This window comes from Carlito syrichta, unplaced genomic scaffold (assembly GCF_000164805.1).
Source record: "Carlito syrichta isolate Samal-C Ts95f unplaced genomic scaffold, Tarsius_syrichta-2.0.1 Scaffold311871, whole genome shotgun sequence".
Taxonomy (NCBI): Eukaryota; Metazoa; Chordata; class Mammalia; order Primates; family Tarsiidae; genus Carlito; species Carlito syrichta.
Window position 1 is genome coordinate 907,915 of NW_007255967.1, and position 18,908 is coordinate 926,822.

The window sequence follows — 18,908 nt, forward strand, 5'->3', positions numbered from 1 at the left end:
ATTCTGCTTACCCATCTTTCTCTCTAAGGAGGCACTTATGGTCTAAGAGAGGAGAAATCTGATGTAGCTTTATGACAATGGAGAGAAGTTGAATCTGAAGTTATTCTCCTTCCTTTCTTGACTTTACTCATCAACATGTATCCGATTTGGCAGCCAGTGAAGTTTATGTAGTTTCCAATGGACTTTTTCCACCATGATTTGTCAACCCTGCCAGGGCTACCAGACTCATCTCTTTCTGCCTAAACTCCTGCTGATAAGAAGCCTGGAGCTAAAACAAGAGGAAGCATGGGGAGTGGGACACAAAGAAATTTCAAATGCTCTTGGCAAGATATCTCAGGTCCTCTTTACTTCGTCTTCACCATCTCAACTAAACCCTTGACATAACTTGCTTGGTGGTAAAGGAGACTTCTTTACACTGTTAGAAAGTACCCCTATAAAACGAGGTACAATTTGTCTCTGTTTCCGGACCTCTAGGCCTCTTTGGGGATTCTGTTGTTCAACCAGATGTCTCATGAGGATTCATCTATGTATATAATTATCCGATCCTAAGTTTTTTCTTCTCCAAATCTTCCTCTTGCCTGCTTGGAAAATGTTTACCTGGTTGAGGAAAGTGGCCAGTGTCTCTAATCAAATTGTTCTTAATAATACAAATTTCATGAAACTGAAAATAAAATTCTCTTTCAAAAAGTCCTGCTTTTGCCAGATCTTGTCTTGGGTTTTTTGTTTTTGTTTTCAATATTCCAGTAACTTTAGGGGTACAAATGATTTTTGGTTACATGGATGCATTATATATCAGCAAAGAATTCTGGGCCCTAAACTGTGCACATTGTACGTGATACGTGGTTTTTTTCAATCCTAACTACCCTACCCCTTGAGAAGCTTTTTCCACTGTTCAAACAGTTTTTGAACTTGTCAATTTTGGTATCTTTTAGTGCTTCTGCCATTTTTGGTTTCACCTCTTCCATATCAGCAAAAGATTTCCCTTTGAGGACTTCTTTCTTCTGAGGAAACAAAAGAAAAAATGTCGCTGGACAAGATCAGGTGAATAGGGAGGGAGGGACATGAGGGCCATGCCTTTTGTGGTCAAAAACTGCTGAAACTCAATGCAGTGTCAACAGGTGCACTCATCAATCACCCATCAGGAAATGGGCAAACGCATTGAAGTAATCTCCCCCAAAAATTCACTGAAGCCAAACGCAGCCTCTCACAACAGTGCTAGCTGGTACATGATGCCAATGGGTTCTTAGAACACTTACCTAGCAGGGAAAGCCTCTACTACAAAGGGGTCACCCTCCAAAAGATAATTCTGGTTTTTGAGAGGGTTCCCCCTTGTGTGTGTGTGTGTATGTATGTATATAATTTGACTATTTTTTAATGGGGTCATTTGCTTTTTTTTATTGCTGATTTGAGTTCTTTATAAATTTTGGATATTAGTCCTTTGTCACATGTATGGTTTGCAGATGCAGATACCTTCTCCCATTTTGTAGGTTGCCTATTTACTCTGATGATTATTTATTTTGCTCTGGTGTATACACACACACACACACACACACACACACACCACACACACACACGCGCGCGCACACACACACACACACACACACACACACACCACATTTTTATTATCCACTGATTGGTTGATGGGTATTTAGGTTGATTTCACATCTTTGCAATTGTGAATTGTGCTGTGATACATATACGAATACAGGTGTCTTTTTTGTACAACGACCTCTGTTCCTTTGAATAGATACCAAATAGTGAGATTGCTGGATCAAAGAGTAGATCTACTTTTATTTCTTTGAGAAATCTCTATACTGAGATCCAGAGAAGTTGTACTAGTTTACACTCCCATAAACGGTGTATAAGTGTTTCCTTTTCACTGCTTCTTCACCAATTTCATTGTGGTTTTAATTTGCATTTCCCTGGTGATTAGTGATGTTGAGCATTTTTTCATATGCTTGTTGGTGATTTGTATATCTTCTTTTGAGAGATGGCTGTTCATGTCATTTGACTACTTTTTGATGAGGTCATTTGCTTTTTTATTGCTGATTTGAGTTCTTTGTAGAGTCTGGATATTAATCCTTTGTCACATGTATAGTTTTCAAATATCTTCTCCCATTTTTGTAGGTTGTTATTTACTCTGTTGAGTATTTCTTTTGCTGTGCAGAAGTTTTTTAGTTTAATTAAGTCCAATTTGTTTCTTTTTGGTTTTGTCACATTTGTTTTTGGAGTCTTAGCCATAATTTCTTTGCTTGGGCCAATGTCCAGATAATTTTATTTTTAGGTTTTCTTCTAGAAATTTTATGGGTTTAGGTCTGACATTTAAGTCTTTAATCCATCTTGAGTAAATTTTGTTTTTTTGAGTTGAATTCTTACTCTGTCACCCAGGCTGGAGTAAAGTGACACAATCATGGCTACCACAGCCTCAACCTGCTGGGCTCTGGTGATTTTTTCTGCTTCAGCCTTGCAAGTAGCTGGAACTAAAGGTGCACACTACCACACCCAGCTAATTTTTAAATTTCCTGTAGAGATGAAGTCTCGCTGTGTTGCCTAAGCTGGTCTCGGATTCCTGGGCTCAGGCAATCCTCATACTTTGGCCTTTCAGAGTGCTGGAATTACAGGCATGAGCCACCGCACCTGGCCTTGAGAAAATTTCTGTATGATAAGAGATAGGGTTCCAGTTTTATTCTTGCACATGCAGCTATCCAATTTTGCCAGCACCATTTGTTGAATAGGGTGTCCTTACCCCAGTATGTGTTTTTGTCTGCTTTGTCAAAGGTCAGTTGGTTGTAGGTATTTGGGTTTATTTCTGGATTCTCTATTCTTTTCCTTTGGTCCATGTGTCTGCTCTTGTACCAGTACCATGCTATTTTGGAAACCACAGCCTTGTAGTATAGTTTGAAATCAAGTAATGTGATGCCTCCAGCTTTGTTCCTTAGTAGAGACACCTGCACCCACATGCTCATTGCAGCACAATTCACAACTGCAAAGATGTGGAATCAACCTAAATGTCCATTAACCGATCATGGATAATGAAAGTATGGTATATTTACACCATGGAATACCACACAGCCATAAAAAAAATAAAATAAAATCATGTCCTTTGCAACAACATGGAGCTGGAGATTATCATCCTAAGTAAACTGACTCAGAAACAGAAAACCATGTATTCTCACTTTTATGTGGATCACAAAGATGGTCACAAAGATGGAAATAATAGATACTGTGGACAGTAGTAAGAGGAGAATGGGATGGGAGGCTAGGGTTCAGAAACTACCTATGGGGCACAGTGTTCACTATTGGGAGAATGGGCCACCTGAAACCCAGTCCCCACCACTACACTATATGTACATGTAACAAATATGCATGTGTGTGCCCAAATCTATAATTAAAATTTTTAAAAAATAAAGTTTTAGCCAGAAGCTGTGGCTCAGCCTGTAATCCCAGCACTTTGGGAGGCCAAGACAAGAGGATTGTCTGAGCCCAGGAATTCAAGACGAGCCTGGGCAACTTGGTGAGACTGCATCTCTACAATAAATCACACACACAAAAAAACTAGCCGAGTATGGTGGCATGCGTCTGTAGTTCCAGCTACTTGGAAGGCTGAGGTGGAAGGATTGCCTGAGCCCAGCGGGTCAAGGCTGCAGTGGCTGTGAGCATGCCACTGCATTCCAGCCTGGGTGACAAAGAGGAAACTCCAACTCAAAAAATAATAATGGTAATAATAAAGTTTTAAAAAAATATCTCTTAAATCAGCATTTGATCTCTCTGGTTCCCCACTGAAACTAATTCAGATATAAAACATTAGGAAATTACTGTTTCATTCTTCATTTTATTGGAAGAAAGTTCATGGCTAAATGTAGCCAAATTGGGTTTTTCTTCTTTTTTTAAATCATTCTTGTTTTCTTCCTTAAAACATTTTTACTCAGTAGTTCTAATGCAGTCTTTATTTTTATAAGTTTTGTTTTTGAAAGGAAATATGAAAACGTGCACACACATGTATATATATGTGTGTGTGTGTGTGTGTATACATGTCCATATGTATGTATGTGTATATAGACACACAATTCATATAATTGAACAAGTTGCCACTTTCACCAATGCTGTTGAAAATTAGCTAGAAAGAACATGGCTTCCACCCTAATAATAAGAAAAAGCAAGACAAGCTACCAAGTCATCAGTTTTCTTAAACCCATCAGAGAGCTGAGGTTACTCATAAACCAATACCTGGAATTCTAAGAAAGACAAGCTCTTCCAGTGAGTTGTGGGTAGTGAGCATGGGAGGCTCCATACACCAAGAGAAAAAGAAATCAGCTAAAATTTTTAACAAATTGCAAAGGACCAAATGTGGGCTAGTATATGAGTGTAGAACCCCAGAAGGTATTCATAAGAAGGATCAAGGATAGAATTGGAGGCAAGACAGAGCCTGTCTCGGTGTTGTGGGCCTGAAGGATGGTAGTAATCACCACATCAAGAAAAATATGAAACACCTTCTGGCCTCCTCTTGCTGTGGAACAAATGCCTTAAGCTGCTAAAGAAAGAGCAGTAAACGATGCCGCCCCTAGGCATAAGTGTGACCCGTTTTGGTTAAGAAAATAATACAAAATTAAAACAAACTATGTCTGGGTGAGAATTAGGAGAGAATCCTGAACTCAGTATTCTATACCAACGTCATTAGATGTCTCTTACCACCAAGGGAGGGTAGGAAACTGTCTCCCAAAGGATACTTACCACAGATACAAGGCACAGTTTGACTGACATTGGGAGGAGAGGCAGGATCATGGAAAAAGTCCCACCTCTGAGATTCAGACACAGGCTTCCCTAAGATTAATGATGGACTATCCCTCTAGTCTGTCCTCGTTAACCTCATAAGCACCTAGTAACAAGCAATAGCACTCTGCTTCTGAGTGACAAAAGGAATAGAGAACCTTTTGCATGTTATAGGCACTCAGGAAAAGCACAGAGCTGAAGACAGAACAGGAACATTGAGACAAATCCTTTTGACACCTTTCTAAGCCCTCATTCTAAGCATAAGGTATCACTAGAGGAATTCAAAGTCAGTAATACACTGAAGTTAACCATAACAACAACAAAACCCAGATCCAGCCTGATTCCCAAGTAGTCTGGTTCAATGCAGAGCTAAAAGGCTACTAGAAGTATGACATTTCCAGGTTTAGATACTATTTATTGCAGTTTGTACTGTTCTATCCTTGATATTTGTAATTCACTAAAAAATTATGATGCACACAAAAGAGCAAACAAAAAATATTATCAAAAGATGAAATTACTAACACAACCAGACTCAGAAAGAAATAGTCTGTATATTGGCACTATCAAACAAGAAAGTTAAAATAACTGTAATTAATATGTTAAAGGATTTATTGGAAAAGTTGAACAACAGGCACAAATAGGGAATCTTAGCAGAGAGATGTTAATTGTAAAAGAGAATCAACTGGAAATACTAGAAATATTTAAAAACAGCAAAAGTGAACAATGCCTTTAATGGGCTCTTTAGCAGATGCAACACAGATGTGGAAAGAATTAGTGAACTGATGATAGGTCAATCGATATTAGTCAACTGAAAGATGAAGAGAACAAGAAGAGAGTGAAGACAGAATGGAATCTGAGAGCTGATGGACAATATCAAATGATTGAACATAGTATAATTGAAATCTTAGATGCAAAAAGAAAGATAAAATAGAACAGAAGTATTTTAATATTTAATTGTTGAGAATTTTCCAAATATAATGAAAGAATCAAAGCAAAACTGTAATAACCTCATAAGACCTCAAAGAATATAAACAGAAAAAGAATTTTTCCACATAGATCCCATCATATTCAAACTGCTGAAATCCAAAGTTCAGACATCTTAGGTTCAAAAGAATAAAGAGAAGATTTATAGCATATATATATGTGGGTGTGTGTATGTATGTATATGTATATATGTGTGTATGAGTGCAGAATATATATAGTAGACTATATATATAGCAGATATATATATATATATCTGACAAAGTAACTTCAAAACTAAAATATTAACAATACAGAGGAATATTTAAAGTGATTGATTCACCAAGAAGACATAACAATCTTAAATCTATATGCACTTAACAGATCTTCAAAATACATGAAGCAAAAGCTAATAGGACTAAAAGGAAATACAAACAAATACACAATTATCGTTGAAAACTTTAACACTTCTCTCTAAGTAATTAATAAAACAAATAGACAGAAAATCAATAAGGATTTAAAACTGAATGACACAATCAACCAAACCTGACATTTTTAGAATCCTTCACTTAGCAGCAGTAGAATATACACTTTTAAGTAGACATGGAACATTCACCAAGATAGATTATATTGTAGGCCATAAAACAAATTTCAACAAATGTAAAAGAATTGAAAACATGCAAAGTGCATTCTCTGACTGCAATGGAATTAAATCAGATAACAAAATCCACAAATACCTTAAATTTAAACAACACAATACTAAAATAGCCTATCAGTTTTTTTTAAAAGGGTCATAATGTTACAGTCTGACTAAACACTCAGCTGCTATCTCTTGATGCCAGTAATTCAGGGAGACAGAACCTGGTTCCTGGCATTTTTGGAACCAGTCTGCTCATGCCTTAGGCTTCACAGTTCATTTTTATAAGTTTAGGGTTGCTGGTACCTATTCATTGACCACATGACTGACAGAGCATTATATAGAACTCAAGCCACATTTTGTTAATAGTAACATTTATGATCTGTATTTCCTGGCACTGACTACCAAAAGGTAGCTCACAGTGTTATCAGTAACACCAAAATGAAGAATTGAATAAGCTTGCCATAGCATAAGGGAGCTAACAGAGCCTATTACAAAGTAAAACATTATTCACTAAAATATATTGTTGATTAATAGTTATAACACACAAAAAGTTATATAAATTACAAGACTTATGGTTACATGGATGCTATATTTTCAGATCTATGGTCACTGATAAAAGAGTGAATGGGGATTTATTTCTCTCAGTTGAATGAGCGGTCTGCAGGGAGTCAAGGGTACTTTGAAGTGACTTAATGGGGAATGTAGAGGACACAAGGAAATTTTCTTTCTTTTACTAATTCTCAGGAATGTAAATATGTGCAGGCCCACTGGAATGTTATGGAACTTTCTTTAAGGGTTGTGACATATGGACAGACAATAATGGATTTCCATATCAATAATGGAAATTTTAAAATCACTTTAGCCTGGGCAGCGAGACCTCATCTCTACAATAAATCAAAAAATCAGCCGGGCGTGGTAGCGCATGCCTGTAATTCCGGCTACTCGGAAGGCTGAGGCGGAAGGATCGCTGGAGCCCAGCAGGTCGAGGCTGTGGTGGCCGGGAGTGGCCACTGCACTCCAGTCTGGGCGACCGAGTGAGACTCCAACTCAAAAAAATTTTTTAAAAAATAGAAAAAATAAAAATCACTTTAAATGGAATTAAAATAAAAACACAACATATCAAAACTTATAATAGCACAGCTAAACAATACTTATAGAAAAATGTATAGCATTAAATGCTTATATTAACTGAATAATTTTTTACTCAATTTCGTTGTCTAAGTTGATTAGTAATAATGCCATTTTTACTTAGCACTTCACAGTTAGAGAGTAGCTTTATCATATTTTATTATAGGTCTTTACACAGAGGAGACTAAGACCAAGAGAGCAATGACTAAATCTAAACCAGCCTTTAACATGCTTTTGGAATACCCGCTTAACCTTCTCTTTCTCAAGCCTCATTCAGTGGCTTCCTCATGTCCTTGCCCACTACTCTCCATCCTTCCAGATTCTTCTTTTGTACTGTTCTCTTGTGTAAACTTTATCATAGCCTAGATTGTACCCATACCAGGAAAAACAGAGTTGAGAATTCTACTATGGGAGCAATAGCTGTTACCTTTAGCTAAAGGTTTGCTAAAAAAAAAATCACTGCCCTGAGACAGATTTAGTTAATTGGAGAAAAGGCACACAAGTTTATTTAACATGTACACACAGGAGCCTTCAGAAAGAAGACCCAACTTCCCAGAAACTTACATGCCATTTTGAGGTTACGGAAAGAATGGAAGTTTGCATTCTGTATCCTATTGTCAACCAGGTATTGGGAAGGGGCAGCAAATGATTGGGAAAATGAATGCATGGGAGAAACAAGAGAATGATTTGTTTTGTTTTGTTTTTTAAGATGGAGTTTCATTCTGTCACCCAGGCTGGAGGGCAGTGGCACATTCACAGCCACTGCAGCCTCGATCTGGTGGGCTCAGGTGATCTACAGGCATGTTGCCATCATGCCTGGCTAATTTTGTTTTTAATTGTAGAGATGATGTCTCACCAAGTAGCCCAGGCTGGTCTCGAACCCGTGAGCTCAGACAATCCTCTCAACTCAGCCTCCCAAAGGGCTGGGATTATAGGCATGAGCCACCACACCTGGCCAAGAATGATTTGTAAGTAGTTCTCTTTGGAAAGTGAATAAACCTAAGAAACAAGTGTGATTTGTAAAATGGTTGGGCCAAGTCTAATTACATTCTTCCTCTTTCCTGCCATAGATACTTTGAACAAGGAGAAGAAGTAGCTTGGGAGTGACCTTGAGGCAAAACGCCATATTTTAGGGTGAAATGAACTTCCTTTTCTGTTTCTGCCCAGCTTAGGTTTCATTTAAGTTACCAAATTATTAAATCAAACCAAATTGAGAGCAAAGCCAGCAATCACTTTCAAAAGAAGTTCCCACAGTAAGCAAAATAGAGATAATTGAAAATACAAAAGACAATGAAAATAGAAAGACCTCTGAAACATTGGAAAAAGAGGGAGTTAGGTCAGAGAGAATGACAAGACTGTAAGTTCAGATTGCTTGACTGGACCAGGTAATTATGTTTTGAGGTTATCTAAGGAAATCCCTCTGTGTTTAAAGTGGAAAAATACATTCTGTTGTCTTTTGGGACAGGGACTGAGATCAAGCAGGGCGAATTGCCAACAAGAGGCCCTGTGATTTAAAAGCTACATCAAAGGTACACAGATTTGTAAAGTTTGTAAAAGTGATATTGGCAGTTAGAAGGTTTTGTTCTCAAACCATTTCCATGTGCCATTAAATCTATTTCTAAAAATGCTGTATGACAACTCAAAAGCTAGCTTACGTATAAACTGATAGTCTTTCCCTACATGTGAAGAAAGTTTCTCCAGTGATGAGGAGGAGTTACAGTTTCCCTACATAACAGACTTTTGACTGAATTAAACAAAGGAAGTAGATTTTTCAGTGAAGATAAAGGCTCTAATTAGCATGTAAGTGAATCAGGTGTGATGCATATAATCACTGCTTAGAGGAAATAATCAAACCCCCAAAACACCCACTTCTTTTTTTTCTGCCTTGGTGACACTTGTATGCAGTAAATAATTAGCATCTTGGTTTTTGAAGAGGCTGACATTTGGAAAGATTCTGCAAATAGTATTTTCCCTCTCCTTTCTTATTTACTCCTTTAATTCTACCATTCACTTGCACCAAGACTGCGGGGGTCTTGCCCCTGCGGGGTCTTGGGTTTCCTGAAGGAGGGACAAAGAGGCGAAAGACGAAAATAATATACTCGGACACCTGCTTGCTGAACAGATGACATTCTTTATTAGTTAACAGAAAGCTTTTATACTATTTGTAAAGGGGGCAAGACAAAGAAAATTCCTTCACACACATATGCTTTAAAAGTTACCACCATCAAGTGGTCTAGAAGCGACAAACAAGCCAAGAACACTATCTACTTTTACTTAATGAGTCTTTATCATAAAGCCACAAATGATAGTTTTAGTTCAAAGTCCCAAATTACAGTCCTTGAACTGTCTCAGGAAAGTTGCCAAGTGCACATTTCTCCATGTGTCAGGAGTTTTTCTCTCTGGGGCTTCTACAACCTTCAAAGCTTTGTAATCGCCTCTCTTGTCCAGGTGTCTTCATTACTTTTCTCTTATCCTGCAGTGTTTATTTCTAAAGAGAACTCAAAAGAAGCTTTTAGTGATGTTTCCCAGGCCCCCAAGGTTGCTTTCTGTCTTTAGTTAATTTATCATAAAAGTATCCAATTAGTATATTATGAATTCAGTGAAAGCCCACTCTATAAATGTTAACTTCGAATTTTAACTATTGAATTAAGTAAAAACCTTAACGATTAATCTTCATCCTAAGTCTGTAAAACCAGTGTTATAAATCACCTACATAACTCCTAGATAAGTGTTAGAACTTATAATGAATTCATAATGAACTTACTATAAACTTGTGCTTCTAAAAAATCTTTTGTCTAAACACTAAACTACATAATTCAAAGTCAAATAAGGTGTGAATATACTTACATCATTTATTACTCAAGCAATATCTAGTAACTTATAGCCAAGTGAAAGAAAGCATTCTTGATGTGCTTCAGAGTTTAACTATTGCATATATTAGAAAAGGCCAAACGGCATAGTGGGAAATGGAAAAGTGCACCATGACATTTCCAGATTAGCTGTGAGTACTTCACTTAAACATGCCATTTTCTTCTTCCATGACTGCACAGAATTCTTCGACCATACCAAACAGCAAAGGTGGAAGACAGAAGGGTCTCAGCTTCCCAGGCTCGCCCTGCAGCCCGGGGTCTTCGGCCCACCAGGACCCTTCAATCAGGTGGGCCTCCAAGGCTGGCTCCCAACACAAGACTTCTGGTCTGCCTCAATAATTTTCTTATGGTATCTAAAGAACACTATAGAATGCTCTCTTCTATTCTTATGCCCTGAAAATAAAGAAAACCATCCTGATTCATAGACTTGTAATCTGCAATTTTGACTGGGTGATGTGTTCCCATTAACCACCCTGAATTTAGTTGATGCTTATACCTTACCACATGAGCTCGTTGATTTAGAGTCATTCATAAAAAACAAGATTTAAAGGAAAGAGAATGTAGAGGAGGAAAGATTTTCCTTGACTCTCTGAGAGTCCCTGGTTCAGTCTGATAATCAGATTGACAAAGACAGATTGACAGAAGAAAAGCTTACACATGTATTTAATAAGTGTTACATAACATGAAAACCTTCGTAAGGAATGAAGGCCTGAAGAAATGGGTAACCTTATGGTTTTTATGCTCAGTTTGATGAAGTAGATAATCGTGGAAAAGTAGGATTGGACAAGGGAGAAATGATCTAATGGTAATAAACTGGAGAGAAACTTAGCAAAGCCTGTTTGTTCGAATTCTTCTGTGTTCAGAGATGAGGATGTTCCTTTCCTGTGGGCATAGGGCTGACACCTTCCACATGAGAAAACTTTCACATGAGGGTCATATGACTTGCTTCATGGAGGAGGGCTGCAAGATCAGAGAGATTTTGCTTCAGTTTTCTCAAACTTCTTCACTTAAGATACAAAGTTAGTCTTTCCTAGCTCTAGACCAGGGAGGACCTCAGAAAAAGCCTGGCTACAATCAATGCAGATTCTCTACAGATGCAAATCTCCCACACAAAATACAGCATGGTAATTATTCTTGTATTTTCTGCCCTTCTGAATAACCATACCGAAATATGGCAAAGATGTATATTTAAGGGTGAAATATTTTGATTTTCTTCAACAGAAAACAAGAAAAACAAACATTTTGAAAAGCCTAGCTCATTTATATTTAAAATTTATATTTTGCTTTAAATAATTCCAGTTACCGTTAATAAACATTTTATTAGAAACCATAGAGTGGCACAGTAAAATCAAATTCAAAATTAAATACTGGTTCTCCAAAAGCAAATGTTATAAAGGAAAGCACTACAATATGTCTATTTTTAGGCATAACGGAGAATTCTGACTCTATTGTTCCCTCACTTCACATTCTTGGTAAATAGGAACATTTAGTTCTTTGTAGCTCTTTCACTAGATGTCAGAAAGCATTTTTGATGGAAGAAAATTGAACTTGAAATTTTCTTTAAAATTGGAAATTACTTAGCAAAGGGAAAAGAAATGGCTTCTTAATGAAGAAGAATTTGATGAACAAACACTTTAATATCCTCAATTAAACTATGACAGAGTGGTATATCTGCAGGATAATGGGTGGTTTGGACCACTGTTTCTCAAAGAATGTGGCAGTCTCACTTAAGGGAGCTTGTTTAAATTAAAGAAATTACAGATTCTCAGTTCCACTTCTAGATTTTCTGCATAAGGGATTTTGGGATAAAACCCAGAAACCTCACTGCTAACAGGTTAGTGAATCTTATCCACATTAAAGTTGTATAACCACACCCATATAACTTATATTTATGTGGAAGTAGATAAAATGTGCATGATTTAGTGTAAGGAACTGCTTGCTTTCTGTTTCTTCTCTCCCCTGGTCAATGCAAGTCTTTTTGGGTTTTGTTTTTGTTTTTGTTTTTGTTTTGAGTCACTCAGACTGGAATGCAATGGCACAGCAATCATAGTTCACCACAGACAGCCTCTACCTCCTGGACTCAGGTGATACTCCCACCTCAGTCTCCCAAGTAGCTGGGACGACAGATGTGCACCACCATCCCTGGCTAATTTTTTTATTCTATTGTAGAGATAAGGTATCGCTATGTTGCCCTGGCTGGTCTCAAACTCCTAGGTTCAAGTGATCCTTCAGCCTTGGCCTCTTAAAGTGTTGGCATGATAACAGACATACACCACCGTGTCCAGTCAAGGCAGGTCTAGTTCTTCTCCTAGGACTCCACTACATACGCAGGATTTTTCTCTTCTAACCCAAACACCAGATCCTGAATCTGGAGAAAAAGAAATCGGAAAATGGCCACATGACTCATTTCTATGGAAAGAACTACAACACCCCCACCACACATATACTGATTTTCTCTCTGGCTCTACCTTTTATGCTCTCCACAAGCCAGTGAATGCTGGGTAGACAACATAAGCCTAATGGGGCAAACAACTGAAGCCTGCCTTGTCTTTATTGGACTGACCTTGAATTTACATGTAAAGTCAATGCTCTGATCTGACCACCAGTACAGGCTGGACTTTGGGGGTCTTCCACCAATGGTGACCGTTTTTTCCTCATCCAACCATATTTCTTCATCTCAACTTTGTGAACAAGAGTACCCATTTGCGAGACAGTCATACTTTAGGAATATAAATGATGGGCACAAAACAGAGAATTGCTAACTAGTCCACATGGGGACTGAATCTGTCATCTTTATCCCATCGTCACAGGGCCATAAATCTGGGCCTGGCAGACTGTGTTACTGAGGAGTCCTCTAGTTTTAAGGAAACATGAGTCCATTTATATATCAATACGTATCTCCCACCTTCTTCCCTTGAAATCTACATTCTTCCACCCAAGAAGCATGATTGAACACCAGGTTTCCAGATTGTGTAGTTGCTTCCAAGTAAGTTAGACTATCAGTGATTCATAAAATTGTGGCACTCGTACTAATATAAGTGTTCATATAATCTCTTAGTACACCATTTTTTTCATTTGAAAAAATTGAGATATTGAAGATTCAACCCTATCCAATGTATGAAGTATCTAGTGCCTAATTTCATATTCAGCTGCCCTGCAGGTTGTCAGCCTGGTTTCACGAGTCACCATGGGAAACTGTTGAAAATGCCCATACATGGGTTCTTCCCCAGAGATTCTGAATGTGCTTTATGGTCCCTTGTCTTGTACTTGGCCATCTTTTCAGTGATTTCTATTTAAATATAAACGTGTGTAGCTTCCAAAAGCTTGAAAATGTGTCATGTAGGGTTTTATGAGTCAAATAAGCCCTTCCGAAGCAGGCCCTGCCTGCCTCCATTATTGATCATAAGTGCTTCAATCACTCAATATTTTAATGTTAATTTTATTAGCATGAGGATAGTAAAGATTAGATTCTATTATAATTCGGTCAAGTCTCTGAAGCTTTAATAACCCACTTCCCTGAAAAAAGGACCCAGTTTACCTAGGGAAGTATCTGTAGTTTTCAAGCAACTCTTCACAACAGTCAGAACATTGCCCCACCCCACCCCCCCACCCCCCCCCACCCCCCCCACGCTCCCCTACCACCATCACCACGACCACCACCACCCCCAGGCCATATTCCACCATGGGTTTTTGTATTCTTTATGTTTACATGATCTATTCTCATTCCTGTTAGATTAACTGGCACTTCCCGTGGTTCAGAGCACTTGAGTACCAAATGCTTTCCTTCACAGAATGCCTAACTGATCTGTAAATATCATCTAATATCTTATTTAAATATACAGAGGTCATTGGGAACTATATACTCCCGTCTTAGTCCATTTGGTGTTGCTATAAAGAAATATCTAAGGCTGGATGATTTCCTTTTAAAAAAGTTTTAGTTGGTTCACATTCCAATGTCTGGAAAAGTTAAAGACTGGGCATTCACATCTGGTGAGGGTCTCAGACTGCTTCCACTTATGGCAGAAGGTGAAGTGGAACTGATTGTGCAGAGACACGTGGTGACAGAAAGAGAGGGGAAGGTGCCAGACTCTTTTTAACAACTAGCTCTCTTTGGAGCACTAGTAAGAACTCACTCATCACCCCACCCCATGGAGGGAATTGATCTATTCATGAGGGATCTGCCCTCAAGGCCCAAACATCTCCTATTAGGCCCTACCTCCGACATGGTGGATCAAATTTCGGTAGGAGGTTTGGTGGGGACAAGCAAACCATCTAAACTTGCAATTCCTAAACGGCTTATTTTTCCTAGTATCATTTTTTTAAAGACTTAAAAAGTAAACAAACAACAGCAGATAGTGGCAAGGATGTGGAGAAAAAGGAATGCTTCTACACTGCTGGTGGGAATGCAAACTAGTGCAACTTCTTTGGGAGACTGTAGCAGTATCTGAAAGAACTAGACCTTCTGTGGCAGAAAAGGGGCTGATAGCAGTTAAAAGTATTCCTTTTGAAAATCAATTGGCAAGCTATGAAAACCCACCAGACCGGTTTTGTTTGAGAAAACCAAATAGCCAAAGACTGACGACTTTCATGGAAATGCAAAAGAGTGACCAATGTACAAACTTACCCAAATCCTCTCTTTTTGAAGTTATCAGTTTACAACCCCTACTCGCTCTGCATTTCCTGGAGACCATTTGTTCTTTGAAAATCTGATTTGCTGAGTACAACCTTGTAAATTCCAAAGAAAATGTGTAATCTCTCAACATGAACCCCCCTCCCTTACCTAAACTTAGTTATAAGACCCCTCTTCTCTCTCCCCAGAGTGCTCAACCTTAGAGCATTAGCTCGCTGAGTCTGTGCTGGCATAAATAAATATGCTACTTCCTAAAACAGCCTCGGTGTCACAGCCTCTCTGTGTTCCCACTACACTTCCATATGACCCAGCAATTCCCCTGTTGGGAATATACCCAGAGGAATTCAAATCATTCTACAAAAGAGATACCTGCACAAGTATGTTTGTTGCATATTGAACAATTATAATACTATAAGAAAGGCAGAAGGTGAGAAGCAATTATAATACTGTAAGAAAGGCAGTAATGGGAAACTGTGCAGGGAAGTGGGGGTGCGATTGGCAGTTGAGAGAAACTGCTAGGGGAGGGAGGAGCACACCTCATCAACAAGGGAACCTGCATAATCAACGTTTGTATACCTAACCCTGAATTGTACCCCACATCTTTATAATAAAATTTTTTTAAATTTTTTTAAGACTTAGAAAGTTATATAATCAAAGGAAACATTGATTTCAAACATGGCCCTTCTCTACTTAAAGTTGAATTCCTTGTAAATGAACATTATTTAAAAATCACTAGCCGGGCTTGGTGGCTCAGCCTATAATCCCGCGCCTTTGGGAGACTGAGGTGAGTGGATTGCCTGAGCCCACGGGTTCGAGACCCGCCTGGGCAGCAAGACCTCATCTCTACAATAAATCAAAAAATCAGCCGGGCGTGATAGCGCATGCCTGTAATTCCGGCTACTTGGAAGGCTGAGGCGGAAGGATCACCGGAGCCCAGCAGGTCAAGGCTGCGGTGGCCAGGGCACTCCAGTCTGGGTGACAGAGTGAAACTCCAACTCAAAAATAAAATAAAATAAAATAAAAATCACTGGATATGTTTATTTAATCCATTTTAAACATAATTACATTAATTATACATTTAGATGATAAAATACTAAAAGGAGAATATCTGATACTTTAACTATGACTCTTTAGGTAGCATAGAATGAATGCAGTTCTTTCATAGATTAATTCAACTGGTATTTACTGGAAACCTGCTCTGAACAGAACTAATCCCTGCCCTAGTGAAGTTCACCCTTGTGAAGGGAACAAACATTGAGCAAATAACTACTTACATATAACAACAAATAGTGATAAATACTATGAAGAAAGAACGAAAACAAGGTGTACTGAAAGAAAAATGAGAGATAGTTTCATATATCTGATGAGATCAAAGTGTTTCAATCAAGGCACTAGGCTTTAGTAATGATACTAAATGATTGTTTCTCTCCAAATAGGATTCAAACCCCTTACTTTAGAAAGCGTAACTGGTTTTTGCACTAGGTTTTTCTTTTTTTTCTTCAACTTCATTATATTAATATTTCATTTTTAGTTAATTCCATACATGGAAATATAGTTTCTATACTTACAAAGTATAGATTGGATTTGGAGTGCCTTAGTACAAGAAGCTTTTATCCTATCTTTGTTAACTCAACTCTAGTAAGTTTATACCAGATCCAATCAAATGTACCCACTACAATGAGCTCTTTTTCATCACACATACTTTTTATTTGTTTTTTGTTTTTTTGAGTTGGAGTCTCACTCTGTCACCCAGACTGGAGTGCAGTGGCCGCTCCCGGCCACCGCAGCCTCGACCTGCTGGACTCCGGTGATCCTTCCGCCTCAACTTCCGAGTAGCTGGAACTACAGTCGCGTGCTACCACGCCAGGCTCATTTTTGATTTATTGTAGAGATGAGGTCTCGCCAAGTTGCCCAGGTGGGTCTCGAACCTGCGGGCTCAGGCAATCTACTCACCTCAGCCTCCCAAAGGGACGGGATTACAGGCTGAGCCACCGAGCCCGGCTACACATACTTTTTAAAAAATAAAATAGATGGTATGTTTCCAGTGAGACAAAGAAAAAAACCCAGCACATTTGTAAGAAACTAAACTGAATTGACAGCCAAAAAAATGAAGTTTCAGCTCTCTCTTCTGCATTTCCAGACTGTGTGGCTTCACTGCAATGAGTTGTAAACTTATTTTTAAGGAAATTCTGTAGGCATTGAGAGAGAGAGAGATTGAGAGAGAGAGAGAGAGAGAGAGAGATTAGGAGTTAACTATGGAAAGAACCTTAGAGCTGTAGCGTGTTCAGGACTAGCAATAAACTCTATTATTAGATTTCAGACAACAGATTCTTTTTTTTTTTTTTTTAAAGAAAAAAAGCTTTAAGCCCAGTACAGTGGCTCATGCTTGTAATCCCAGCACTTTGGGAGGTGGAGACGAGAGGACTGCCTGAGCCCATGGATTCAAGATCAGCCTAGGCAACATTGTGATCAAAAAATTAGCCGGGTATGGTGGCACACACCTGTAGTTCCAGCTGCTTGGAAGGCTGAGGCGGAAGAATCACTTGAGCCCAGCAGGTCAAGACTGCGTGGCCCTGAGGGTGCCATTGTACTCCAGCCTGGGTGACAGAGTGAGACTCTGACTCAAAAAGAGAAAAAGAAAAACTTTAGATTTTTCTTTAAATAATCAGCATGTCCCTTGTAAAGCACTATAAATTCATATTGCATTTAAATACAACTGAACAAAGAACAACCCTATAATGAGAAACAGTGTTTGATTTGTTGCTGTCAGAAAGAAATACCAAAGTTAAATCTATTGTCGTCTTAATACTGGAACACTATGCCTTTCTTTAAGGGTCGTGGCATATGGACAGACAATAGTGGGTTTCCATATCAAAACTAATTGGGGACCCAGCCACATTTTCCCCATGCATATGTAGCCATAAGGAAGTAAAGGTGCTTTTTTTTTTGAGATGGAGTCTCACTCCGTTGCCCAGGCTGGAGTGGGGTGGCACACTCATGGCCACCCCAGCGTTGACCTACTGGGCTCCAGCAATCCTTCTGCCTCAACCTTCCAAGTTAGCCAGAACTACAGGCACATACTACCACACCCAGCTTATTTTTGATTTATTGTAGAGATGACGTCTTGCCAAGTTGCCCGGGCTGGTCTTCAACCTGAGGAATCAGGCAATCCACTCACCTCGGCCTCCCAAAGTGCTGGGATTACAGGCTGAGTCACTGAGCCCAGCCTGGGTACTTTCAAATAGGGTATAGTTGCTAAAATCTTCTCTAGTTATTAGCGATTCTGCTCATTTTCTATTTTAGTTGATCAAGTGTTTTTTACTTTGTTGTGTTTGTTAAGAAAGAGAAGAAAAAGTGTTTTTATTTGCTTCTAAGCTATTTATTTTTACACAGTAAAGAAAAGGCAACCCAGTCACAGCTTAGAAGACTAGAACTAGCAATCATGTGAAAATGTTTGAAGATTTCTTGTTATTACTCACCAGCACCATATGGTATTAAAACAAGAATGCATATCTGGAGAAACTATTGCCACTGATTTTTTTTTTGTTTAACGTAATGATGCTGGGAAAGCTGTTTAATGTTAGGTGGCTGCCCCCATGAAGTAAACCAGAGGAAAAATTCCACTGGTAAATTTTGGTGATTCTAAAGTGGAAAAGGTTTAAGTCATTTTACTGTCAAGATAACTAATGAGATGAAAGCTTTGACCTTCGAAAGGTTAGATTAATGGAACAAGAAGAAAAGTGTACTGAGCAGGAAACAAAGTTCCTTTAGCAGAATCTGGATGTTTTAATATTCTGGTTTTTTTTTTCTGTGTGTGTTAGGCATGGTAATTCATCCATTTATTCAGTAAATGTTTTCTGAGTGCCGACCATATGCCAGTATGAGGTGTACTCCTACTGCAGTGAAAACT

At 38.5% G+C, this 18,908-nt stretch overlaps 1 long non-coding RNA gene across 1 annotated transcript in view; it reads right to left on the reverse strand.

Annotated features, from left to right (window-relative positions):
* Positions 1 to 10,629: 10,629 nt before the first annotated feature.
* LOC103271744 overlaps positions 10,630 to 18,908 on the reverse strand; it is a 29,018-nt gene continuing 20,739 nt past the window's right edge. The window contains exon 3 of the long non-coding RNA XR_002482603.1: positions 10,630 to 11,328. This is a non-coding gene — a long non-coding RNA (uncharacterized LOC103271744). The remainder of the gene's footprint in view (positions 11,329 to 18,908) is intronic.